Genomic DNA, 13,269 nt, shown 5'->3' on the forward strand with positions numbered 1-13,269 from the left:
ACCTGACATTCCTGACAAAAATAAATCTCATGACCCATCTGAAACGGGCCTTTCTACAGCCGAACTCAAACACAGTCGTTTTCAACACACGTGCACGGCAGCATGCAGACATGTGACACCATTCAAATGTCAAAGCAGAGTAAAGTGAGCCGAGTCCGTGGACGGCTTCTGATCTGAGAACACTGAGAACAGTGGGTCCTGTTAATTCTCCTCCTCTCTTGCTGTTGGCACCTCTCCTCTCAGATCACCTCTCCATCTATCTCCAAGTTCTCATCTGGTCTCTAAAGGTCACATCCAATCGTTTCACTCTTTTCTCTTCTAAATGATTTTTTCACCTCAGCACCCTCTGGAACCCGTTGAGTGTCAGAGGAAAAAAATCTCCTGAATGTCTCATTTAATCATCTCAGGCTTCTCTGAATTACCCTTATGTGCTGCTAATTTACAGTAGTTATTTCCTGGATGTTCTAGAGCCACAGCAACAAGTGGTGTGATGTTGAAGTAACCTGGGGAAAAGCACAGAGGCACCAGGTCACGACTTACTTAACTCTGACCACTGTTTGCTGACCTCACTGCACGTACGTGTTTAGGTTTAGTGTTTGTCGCTAACCCATTAAAATCATTTATAGCTCTAATGTGAAACAGCAAGTTTGTTACTGCACCTGTCGCCTTCACCTGTGGGGAAAAAACGTTGAATCACAAAACTGTTGGAGGAAATAAAAGTGTGTCCCGAAGCCTGTGCACACACGTACTGTGCTGACGGCAGGTTTCAGTATATTCAAGTCTTCTAACAGTTATTCCTTATATATTTTCTCAGCAGACTTCAGGGACTCTACACCGTGTCACAGAGACACTGCTCCACAGACTGGACAGAATGATAATTAGTTCTAGCTTGTGTCTTGAAACACACATAACTGTGTGTCACTTCCTTTCATCTAAACTCTGGTTAGTTTCTCTAGTAGCTTAATAACAAATAAAGGCTGAAGGATTAGTGCTGTTGCTATGGTTACCTGGCAGGTTACTATCCTAGATAACTGCGATTGGGAAGAAGATTAAACTGGATTGAAGGTGTCCTGATATTAAGAGAAGCCTGAATCAGAAACAACTCTTTTCTGCAAGTTAAAAATAGAATCCCCCCCAAATTGTTTAGCTAATGAAAAACTAGTTGGACATGAAGTAATTCTCAGGAGAAAAGGTTACATTAGCTTTCTAATTTAGCAGCTAGCTGCTTGGATCGGTCGGGGGAGTGGAGTCACCCTGAGAGATAGAGAGACAAAGAGTGGTTTAATTCCCTCAGTGAAGGCCGGAGCTGCATGAGAAACCAATCTGAGAGCTATTATCTTCCCTTCTCTCATCAAATTGGAAGCAGGTCTGATTTGGCCTTAATCGAGCTAATCTCCCCCGCTGCTCCTTCACAAAACTGGCTGCAGCTCAATCATTTCCCTGTCTGAGGAAGAATATTGGTCATTTTCTTTAGCACTAAGACTCTTATTAAGAGCCATCTTTAATTTTCTCTCTGTCTCACTGAGGGGTTCATGGGAGGAGGAGGAGGAGAGGAGGATGGGGACCGGGCGTCGGCACGGTGATTACCGTTACCTAGACGACGGTCCGGCAGTGGCCCCTGGATCAGGGCCGGGCGGGGGGGACGGAGAGCAGAGGGAGAGCTGAAATTGCATTCCATTAGTACTAATACAGAGACATTAAGAGTCTGTCTAAGCTCGGCCGCTAACGATTACGGTCACCAATTCATCCAATCAGATCGTGAGCAGACGCTTCATGAAGTCATAACGAGCTCACCGCCTCCTCGCGGCGGCTATTACCCAGTGATTGACAGCAGCCAACGCTTTGTTTTAAACCGAGCAGAGAGAGGAGAGAAAGGCCAAGAGGAGAAACATCGGCGTCTCTCTTCTTGATTGACTTTTCCTCCATCCTCACAGCTCTTATATTAAAGGAGCATACCGCCGATTTCTGACAGTTTCAGCCTTTTGGTGATAAATGAATATGCAGACATTTCAAACTTACTGCAAAGGGATAATTAATCTCCTAACACTTAGTCAACAGAGTTGAAGTGTACACTATAGTTTAATATTACTCACTGTTCATTATCCCTTGAGCACATTTCATCTGATTGTTAAACGCTCATTCTGCAGATTAATGGAACCCTTCTTTAACGTAGTTTAACTGTATTTACGTCCAGTTAAACATGAAATGTATTCAGTGTTTTACCTGTCCTGTTACGTAGATATGACCTCAGCACTAAACCATGATTTACTTTGACTCGTGTGCTGCACGTGTTGTTGTGTTGCTCTTCATCAGTTCAAACGACGTCTTCACTCAAACTTTAAATAAACTCTTTCATTTTCACTAAATGGACCCATGTGGTGAGGTTCTTCTCTCATCTAAATCTCATGTAATGTGTAAAGTTTTTAACTTATTACTAAATGGAACATCTAGTGTTAATGAACCATTAATCCCTGAAGCCACCACACTCTCCTCTCTGTGTTTCTCGCACACACACAGATCTATAGGTTTGCAGTAGAGTTGTTGTGGCGAGTAAACAGCGTAAACTGTCGGCCGGTGTGTATTCACAACCGTGAGAGTCCTTTCAAATCCTCCCCCGGGAGCAAAGCAGCAGCGGTGACACAAAATCGATCCGGCTGACAGAGCATGAAAAGAGCTCGACTGAGAGAGGGAGAGAGAGGAATGTTCCTAAGAAATAAGCAAAGGAGGAAACTGTGATTTATGGAAAAAGAAAAGCTGTTTTCAGTGTTTTCACATCGCTCTGATGTTACAGAGGAGAACGTCGAGGTCACATTCAGGTGGTGGTTGCATCATCATCCTCATTCCCTCTCACAGTTATTTACCATTAGTTCTGTTCTTTTGAGACTGAGCAAAGCAAAGCGAAGCGTTTCTTCTCTCAGCTGCATGACAGGAATGTGAGTTTGACAAAAGTATGTCAGACTTTAACTGATACGCTGTCTGCAAAGGAAACACACACATTAGAAAATGTATGATAGGAGACTCATCAGTGTTTATTGGTTCTGTTTCTGGACAGATTCGTTAACATTACAGAAGCTCAAAGTTAGACAGGTTTACAATAATAAAAGCATCTCTAAAAAACGCTGAAACTTGACCCTCTGCACCTCGTCCAGACTTCAAACTACATCAACCACAGTCACTGGAAGTTGTGGATTGTGATCTGAAGTAGGTCTTCTGATCTGTCTGATCCCTGGGATCAAACATTATTGGAACAACTTTAACCTTTAGAACATCTTCTCGTACTTTGAACCCTGAACAGCTCAATTTTCAACTTCTGTCCCAAGTCAGAGCTCCACATATGTAAAGATCCTTCGGCCTCTGCTGGCAGTTAACAAATGCACTTTAAGGAACAGAGGACGACTGGGGCTGAGATGATTCAGAGTCTGGATGCAGAAAATAGAAATAGTCTGATCCAGCTCTCTGATGCTCTTCACGTCCATGTTGTCTGTTATTTTCTTTCATCACCTTCACCTTGTGCAGCTAACAGTGGAGTTTATGTGTGGTGACAGCTGCTATGGTTCCACTTCATGTGATGGATTTGTACCCACGAGCAGCTGAACTCAAACACCTGGACAGTTTGGACGGGTCACTGGGTTTATCCCTGGAGTTCGTGATTGAGGATCACTTAAAGTCATTATTAAAAGAGCTGAGTGCACAGAGGGTCTGGGAATAAAATGGACTGCAATAACAGAACACTGGCCTCTAGTAACACTGTGAGGAACCTTGGAGTTACCTTTGACCAGGATATCTCCTTTACTTCATAAAAGAAATCTCTAGAACTGAATCTTCCACCTGAGGATTATTATAAAATTAGGAGCATCCCGTGATGCTGAAAAACTAGTCCATGCATTTGTTACTTCCAGACTGGACTATTGGAATTCATTATTAATAGTTTGTCCCAATAACTCCTTAAAAAGCCTCCAGTTAATCCAAAATGCTGCAGCCAGAGTTCTGACTGGAATTAGGAAGAGAGATCATATTAGCTTCTTAAGTCAAACCGGTCGAGGCAGATGGCCGCCCACCCTGACCCTGGTTCTGCTGGAGGTTTCTTCCTCTAAAGGGAGTTTTTCCTTTTCACTGTCTCCACTGTAAAGAGCCTTGAGATGACTTCTGTTAATTTGGCACTTTACAAATAAAATTAAATCGACAAAACTGCCCGCGTGCGTCACTAATTTCTCTGGCATAAACAGAAACACTAGTAGGTAGTTTTGTGCAGACACCAAGAAACAAACTGCAGCGTCTTGTCCAAGAACACATACTCTGGACAAACACTGAATGCTTCTTTTCAGCTTTTCTAAACACGTGCTGGTGATATACGACCAGTTCAACAGGTAAGAAACACCGAACAGACCTCTGTGCTGTTCCATAACGTCGTGTTGTTGCTATTTTCCTCCATCAGATTCACCAGCCAGCAGGAAAACACACGTTCTCCTCGATACATCTGCAACATCACAACACAAAAATAAGAATATGTTTTTTGATTTACTTTGATCACTTTACCACCAAGTTACTTTTGTAACTTGACCAAACTGTGGTGGTTCCACATTGTTTACATGACCAGCAGCTGCCCAGTACACAAGCTGCTGTCATGAGGGCGCTATTTCACCAAATTACAAGAGAAGCCTGCCAGCTCCAACGTGACCTTTGAAGAGATGTTCTGGGTTTTATGATAAGGTCAAATTGTCTTCATGGTGGTTTAGCTGGAGGACTTGTTGCTACACACTAGGTGCACAGTAAACTGGGCAGATGTGGGTCCAGATGTGTCCAGTAAACTCTAACCACAGAGGTGCAGGTCCAATTAGAGATGAGTGACATCATGAATGCACTGGACAAATCAGAATCTTCAGCAAGAGTCGTGGTAATGTGAAGAATATACACTTTTACATGATAGGACCTTGTAACGGTCGAATTCATGTCAAAGCTGCTGCGCTGTATCTGCTGGATTGTACATTTGGACCTAATCGAGTGTTTGTTTGAAGCATCTGGTGCTGTTGTTTTTGTGGTGAGCAGTTATCAGAAGGAAATACGTCACTATTATCTTTGTTTCTAACAGTGTTTCTGTGTTTTCTGGCAGATTTCCCTTCTCAACATGTCTCATCTTGCCTCGTCTATTTCCTATCTTCAGTGTGTGTATCAGGCCATTTTCTCTGTCTCCCTGCAGCGATCAATAATGTTTCATCTCATCTCGATGAAACCCCAAACAACAAACATCTGAGACGAGAAGCAGCCGCACCAAGATGAAAATCGACTCGGCGGCGGGGCGATAATTGTGAGGCTCGATTCAATTGTTTTTACTCGTCTGTTGTCTTCTCTGCCGCTGTGTGTAATCAACATGCAAGCGAGCATGGTGGACAGATGGAGGGATGAGGGAAGGATGGAAGAAGAGATGAAGGGAGGGAGGGAGGGGTGTTCATGTTGTCTACTCTCATTTTGTTTCCTAACAGACACAACTAAATCATTTCGACGTGGGAAAACTGTTGTATTTGTGTGTCGTCATTGGGTGATGCTGCTGGTGCCAACAGAGGGAGGCTGAATGAAGGAGTTACTACGGCAACAAACCCATCATCCCTCCGTCTGCCAGAGAGGGAGAGAGAGGGAGAGAATAGACAGAGACAAGGAGCTGGAGATGCAGAGAGAGAAATAAGTGAAAGACAGTGAGAGGATGAAGAGGAGGGAGAGAAGCAAAGAGCGAGAGATGAAGACAAAGAGACAGTGGAGGAGAGGAATTGTGTGAGACAGCGACAGGGAATAAAAAACAGAAATGAAGAGGCTGAAAGGTGCTGAAAACAGAGATAAAGAGCCAGAGAGAGAACAATTGTGCCATGATTTCTTCTTTCTTTCTACTGCAAATTTCTCTCCAACATAAATAAGACAAGTAAAAGCTGCTGTTACACTTCGAGGTATTAAACAGCACTCGGCTTCAGTACGTGTACGAGCACTCCACTGCTAAACATCACATACATGCTGCTGTAGAAGCTCTGTTCTACAGGAGGGAATATATAGAGTGGTCATTCAGGATTATTGGAGTGGCTCTATTATATGCCCCATCATTATAATTTCCATATTATTTTCTTCAGCAGCAGCGGAGAAGGTAGAGGCTCACACCTTTTTTAATGTATTTATTTTCCTTTAACCTTCTACTGCAGACGTCACCTGCAGATATTCAAGCTAAAATCAGCTCAAATAAAAGGATTATTACTGAATGTTGCTGTTTTGTTGGGGATGAAGAAATGTTGTGAGCTTCAGGGTCAAACTGATTTTTTCCATCCACTCTACTGTAACAGAATTTGAAGGTGCAGTCATTCATCTCTGCTACAGACAGATTCACCTAGTTTCCTGCTTCAAGAAACTTTCTACTGTCTAAGTAGATTTTTATAGAAGTGTACTGTGCTGTGCCGTTCTACAGTGGACACCTGTGCACAGGTGCGAGCCGTGCTGCAGCCTGTTGCAGTTGTTCTCTTCCTTCTGAGGTATTTTCTTTCTTTATTTATTATTTTTCGTGTAGATAAATAACTAGTTTTACTAGTAATTAAGTTACACCCTCACGATGTTTTTATCTCCGTTTTACTTTTGATTCACACTTAAACACTTTCTCTCTGGGATTAATAAGGTTTTTGAATTGAATTGAATTAATTAATGTATTATTTCACTAACTGTGTCTGCAGAACTTTGTATTTAACCTGACGACAAACTGAACGTAACAAGAAAAAGCTGCTGATACTTGATGTTGAGCTCTGACGGATGTTGTCAGAAAACAAATGAAATGTGAATTCAGTGAACATTTTCTCGTGTTGCCAGAGACGACAGCAGCAGCGTTTCCTTGTTATGTTCATGTCTTTGTTAACGTTCATCAGTATTTTTAGCCTCCAAACATGTTGACTGTTGTAAATTAGCTGAATGTAACTGTAATTTCTTGGAGACAGAATAAGAATCAACCCGTTTGATCCTGAAACACTGATGAACAGTTTGGATTCACCTTGTTTATTACACCTCCAAACTTTCAGAACTGTTCACTGTCTGATCAATATGACTCTTCTCATCTGAAGCGCTGCAACACGTCTCCTTCAGTGGAAAATACACCGAGACAGGAGCCGTGTTAACACTGTTTGTTGGTTGTATGAGGCATAAAAACACTTTGCTTTTAAATTTTAAAAAGTGGGCAGCCTCTGCCGGCTCACTGCTTGTTAATTGAGCCTTTTGATTCAGTGTCATTTCATTAGGAAACGTGAACCTCGTAGGTACGATGCTAACAACAACAGAAACTCGAGGCCTCACTTTAAAGTGCAGATTTAGTTGATTTTGTTCTTCGATGGCACACGTTCCTGGTTGGCTGGGAACTATTTTCTGTGGCGGATTGATCCACATTCGATGCTCTGCTGAGTTTTTGTGGCAGCAGTACAGTGTTTGTGAGACTGAGTCTAAATAAACTACAGTGTGTGTTCGTGGTGATGAAGGAGCGTGTCACCCAGTGCAACAGTGTGGATCACTGATGTGTTTTAATGGCTTTTTTGGAAACAATGGATCTCTGTGGCACCGAGGAAGAAGCTGTATCAAGGTTTAGATCCACACACAGCACTTGTTAGTAGGAGACATTCAGTGTCGCCTTGACGCAGCATGAGGAAACATCCAGACTTAGACTCTGTGAGCTTCTCTTAATTTTCAGTGTTTTGCAACAACAGTGTTTGACATTTTCAAATTTGAGAGTGAAAGAGATAAATGCAATGGTAAAAAAAAAAAGAGGGAGAAATAAATCAATACAGCAAAGAGGATGAAGAAGGAGAGAGAGGGAATGAAAAGAGAGGGAGACTAATGAAGCGAGAAAACGAGAGAGAGAGCGAGAGACATATGGTGGCTGGTGGTTTGCAGACTTTTCTGCCTCGCGGCGTTGAGCTGACAGCTCGCCTCAGCGCTCTGAATAACACGGGAACACAACATGTAAAAATAGCAATAAAAGGTATAGAGACAATAGAATCAGGCAGCAGTGAAAAGGTAAAAGCAGCTGCAGCAGAGAGTGATGGAGATGAACACAGATATGTGTGAAGTACAAGAATAAAAAGGAAAATTCTGGAGAGAAGTGGACAAGGACATTAAATTAACAACTGTAAAAAGATAAATGCACAAGAAATGAATTAATTCTGTTTATAAATCTTTAGATTGAGATCAAAGAAATATCACAGCGGGAAACAAATCAATAAAGTCACAAAGCTCAGCCCTGAAGGTACTGTGTAATTTAATGAATCTGCTTTTATAATATTTCAACTGCAAAATAAATCAAGATGTACACAAAACACAAAAAGAGGGAAAAAACATAGTTCAAATAATTATCACGTGATTTATTTTATAATAAAAAGGAGAAAAAAGAAATTAAAAAAAACTGAAACTGATTCATCAAATAACACTGAAACAAATATTTAACAAAATAAAAGACTGCACTTATTACAACATAAAAATAAAAATGGTACTATCTGCATCAATAATAATAATAATAATAATAATAATAATAATAATAATAATAATAATAATAATAATAATAATAATAATAATAATAAACGAACCATTACAAATTAAATAAAAGCAGCACCGGAAATAAAGAAAGAACCAACATATGATATATATATATATATTTTGTATTTGTTGAATTTAATAATATATTGATTCTTTTTATTTTAGAAATGATTTCTCATTATTTCTGTAGAGAATTTATTTCCTCTGATATTTTAAAAACTGCGGTTTCTATAAAAACTCCCGAGTTTTAAGCTTCAACTGTTGAAACCCTTCGTTTATCTTTAATATTAAATCTGTGTCTGACTCAAAGTTCTCATGCGGTCAACTCCAGTTTCCTGCAGTGATTCATTGTACATGCTGTAGAATAATTGATGAGCTGTTATTTGGAGGTTTCTTTATGGTTTGCTTGCTGCCTCAGCAGGAGGAAGCTTAACGAGAGTCTGGACACAAAGAACGGGTGTTTTTCTTTCTTTCTGCTGTAAGAACCTGAAGAAACAAACGGAGTCTGCAAAGAACAGTTCAAATATAGAAAACCCGAAATGTAACGTTGCCGAATTAGAACAACTCCAGCAAATGATGGGATGTGGTGATAAAGATTATTAGAAATAAAGAAACGTGCGCTGGTTTAAGAATTAATTTACTAAGAGTCCAATTTAAATATTGGACTTTTTATGAGCTCAGAAAAATCCACAGTTACATAATAAAATAACACAACTTCAATAACCAGACACATTTTTAATATAGCAGATTTATTTATTATTTATTATTATTATTGTTCTTTTTCTTCTTCTCATGTTTTTATTATAGAATAATTAGTCATTCTTAGTGTTTTTGACATTTAGTCTTTGAAGCAGTTTGTTTGAGCTGATTAATAGAAGTAATAATGTATGTAATAATTTACAATGACCAGAGCTGGAATAATAATAATAATAATAATAATAATAATAATAATAATAATAATAATAATAATAATAATAATAATAATAATAATAATAATAATAATAATAATAATATCATGTTGAGTTGTTTTACTTTAATAAATCACCTGATTATAGATCAAAAGAACAAAAATAAAGAATTCTTTAATTCTCTAATAATTCTTTTTGCTTTGATTAATTTTTACACATTTTAATCATGTGTGTGTTACAGTGTTGAAGGTTACACACAGATTACTCACACGATACTTATTCCATATGTTGCATTAAAATATTTGAACTGAGCTTAAATAAATTCATTTGTACAAACGTTATTTCAGTTTCAGCTTTCACATCATTTGAAGCTGAGATTTATGTGTTTTATTATTTCACTGCTTGTTGTTCTGTAAGTGAAGACAAAGAGGATTCAGTTCCGTTTTTACTGCAGCTGCTTTGATTCATTTCCACACGTGACAGGTTTGCTGAGTGTGTGTGTGTGTGTGTGTGTGTGTGTGTGTGATTATCCCTGTCCTACACCAGTGTGAAAACATGAAGCTCTGGTATCGACGTGTGTTTTGCTGCAGAGAAACAAACTGTCTGCTGTTGTATTTTACACTTGACTTCAAATTCCTGCTCCTGCCTCACACCAAACACACTCTGATCATTTCTCCTTCTCCTGGTGCCGTTTTGGTCTGAACAGGTGAAATCAGGAGGATTTCAGCCTCCGAGCTGCAGCACGCACTCTCTGGGTTTTCTCTAATCACTCACTGTCTCTAAAATAATTCAGTTTTTTGTCTTAAACCCGCCTCTGCCTCTCTCTCCCTCTCTCCCTCTCTCCTCTCTCTGTTTTTTTAATTGGCATACAGGGAGGCTTGTTTGTTTTTGTTGTCTGCTGTTTCTTAAATGTGTGTGTTCGTGTTCATGTGGCCCCCGGTGTCCCAACAAGCACCGCGGTAGGTGTTGGGAGGCGCTTTCGGCGGCAACAAACACACAACACAGAAAACATGCACACTGAAATACACAAAATAAAATAGATGACAAAGACAGAAACACACACACAAGACAGAAACACACACAGACACACAACAGAAACACACACAGACACAAGAAAGAAACACACACACAAGACAGAAACACACACACAAGACAGAAACACACACACAAGAAAGAAACACACACACAAGACAGAAACACACAGACACACAACTCAGAGACAAAACCTGTTAAAAATATAAAAAAGACACATCCTCATACTGCAGAGAGCACACACACATCAAGACGACACACGAGGTGCACACACATGCAGAAAACATAGTGCAAGTGACACACACACACACACACACACACACACACACACACACACACACACACTTTCAGATGAAACCAGTTGCCTCTCATAGGGCGCCATCTTGTGGCGGCATCATCCAACAGAGCTGACAGACACACACACACACACCAGTTTAAAGTGTGAGTAGTTCCTATGTGTTTGTGTGTGTGGCTACACAACACAAAGGTACACACACAAACACACACACTGAAATACTTGTAGTTGTTGTAGTATTTCAGTATTCGACCTGTTAGTGGCTGAAATGTTTTCTGTTACTTTTCTATTTTCTGTTTTTCAAGTTAAAGGAAAACTTGTTTTTTTTTTACTTTTATACCTTTAAATTGTTTTATTTTATATATTTTATAAATAGAAAGAAAGTCGCTGTTAAAATACTTGTTATCATGTATTTGTAAAAAATGAGGAAGAAACTAAATATACAAAAACTTTAAGTAGCTGTACTATGATGTGAATATAGTAGAGAGTATCTTTACACAGTATAAGTATATAACGTACGTACATTTTATAGTGTAGGTAGTTGCAGTACTACTAACACCAGCAGCAGGAATAATAGCATTAGAGAAACAATTGTATTTACAGTGCTCTTGTAGTACTCCTGCTATAGGAGCTTTGAGAGTACAAGTAGTACTGTAATATTGTACTTACTCTAGTAGTTGAAGTAGTAATAGTAGTAGTAACTATTAGAGTCAATACACTGAGAGCAGCTTTAGTAGTAGATGTATTAGAATGACTCAGTAATGTGCACCACACTCATGTACTACTGCTACTGCAGTAATAACAGTATCAGTAGTAATTCAAATCAAATATTACCTTATGGCTGCAGTACGATGGCGCTCACACAGCCACAGTGGTACTATGGGTAACAGTAGTAATACTGTGCTAGGCCTCACAAAGGCAGTAACACAGTACTCACATTAGTAGTAGCTGCAGTCATCTTGTGGTATTTATAGCATAACTGAGCAGTAAACAGCGAGTAGGAGTAGTTGTAGTACTGTTCAAGTACATTTATTGTGAAGTGTTTCAGAGAAGAATCAAACCTGTGATTTAAAGGAGCCGCGATTCTCTAGATTAGTCCTCGTCTGACCTCCTGTCTGTGTGCTTGACCCTCAACACTTGTTCTTCCAAAGAGGCGCTCCGCCTCACCCCGCCCCTCCGCCCCTCCGCCCCTCCGCCCCTCCGCACCTCCGCCCCTCCACCCGAGGCCTCTTCTTTGTCACCAACCATTACATCAGAGCAAACGTACGGGGCTCTGACAGAGCACGAACAGCAGCTTGGTGGGTTTCATCCAAAAGTTTAAAGAGATGGAGGAAGGCAGCGTTTGGAGTAAGGCACAGTAGTAAAGTGGTTTTCTCACAGGATACTTTGTGTGTGTGCGAGTTGTTAACGTGTACTTCTGCCCATGAAAGAAGGAACGGACCATGATGAATCTTAACATTTTAAACTGCGACGGTCTTCAGGTGGTGGGAAGTCCAAACAGCCTCCTTCACAGAGCTCGATGGGAGAATAACTAACACCAAACAGACACCTTCAGTTCGATTTTAAAATCTGTTTATTAAACACAGTCCAGAAAAAGAACAGGTTTAAAGTTCCTGCAGGTCCAAACACTGAGCGAGCGCTGCAGGCAGGTTGTTGGAGCACAGACGTCAGGCGAGGAGAGGACAGCAGCTCGGAACCCACAGTGAAGGACAGATTCTCCAGTACCAGTGTCTAAATGAAAGCTAGAGTACACTTCACCTCTTACTTATCCAGCAGGGATCAGGCCAGTTCACAGGAACCTTTCAGACACTGAGGCCGGATTATTGATGGACTAACATCAACAGTCCTTAGACAGTGTGGACAAATGTGCTTCTAGTGGACAATCCAGTGAAATCATGGTGAAACTGAGAGTTAAATATGAGTCTGTGCTGCACAGGTTCACCTACTGTAAGTGAGGACAGTCCACACAGATGGAGGACTGGAGGACAAATGACCAATAAGACAACAGACCCACGAAGTGGACTTCACCCTCGTGATGTCTCTAAGAAAACAGGATGATGACCGGGTCGAGACCTCAGACCACTTACTGGTATATCTTAAAATAGGAAATAAATAGGAGGTTTTGTACTTTAAACTAAAATACCAATAGGAGTGGACACTTTGCTGCTGCCTGGTTTGTCTGAGGGGACGTTTAACAGGTCTGGTTAAGGTCTGGTTGGACTGACTTGGCCAGTTCAATGACCAGTTGTGGCTCATTTCTGTAATTGATGCACATTCTAACCAGACTTTGAAGCTTTTTGCATCTCGTGGTCTGGTCCTGGTCCGTGTCCTGTTCAAACGGTGAAACGGTGAAACCTTCACCCTTCATGCAGTCATCAGGTAAAACTGGAGGCTAAAGATAAGACTATTCCCTGTTTGAACAATCTCACACCTGGATAACAACCAGCACCTGTCAGTTACCTGTTCCAATACATTTGCTCACTTGAAATCTGG

This window comes from Anabas testudineus, chromosome 22 (genome assembly GCF_900324465.2).
Source record: "Anabas testudineus chromosome 22, fAnaTes1.2, whole genome shotgun sequence".
NCBI classification, from domain to species: Eukaryota; Metazoa; Chordata; class Actinopteri; order Anabantiformes; family Anabantidae; genus Anabas; species Anabas testudineus.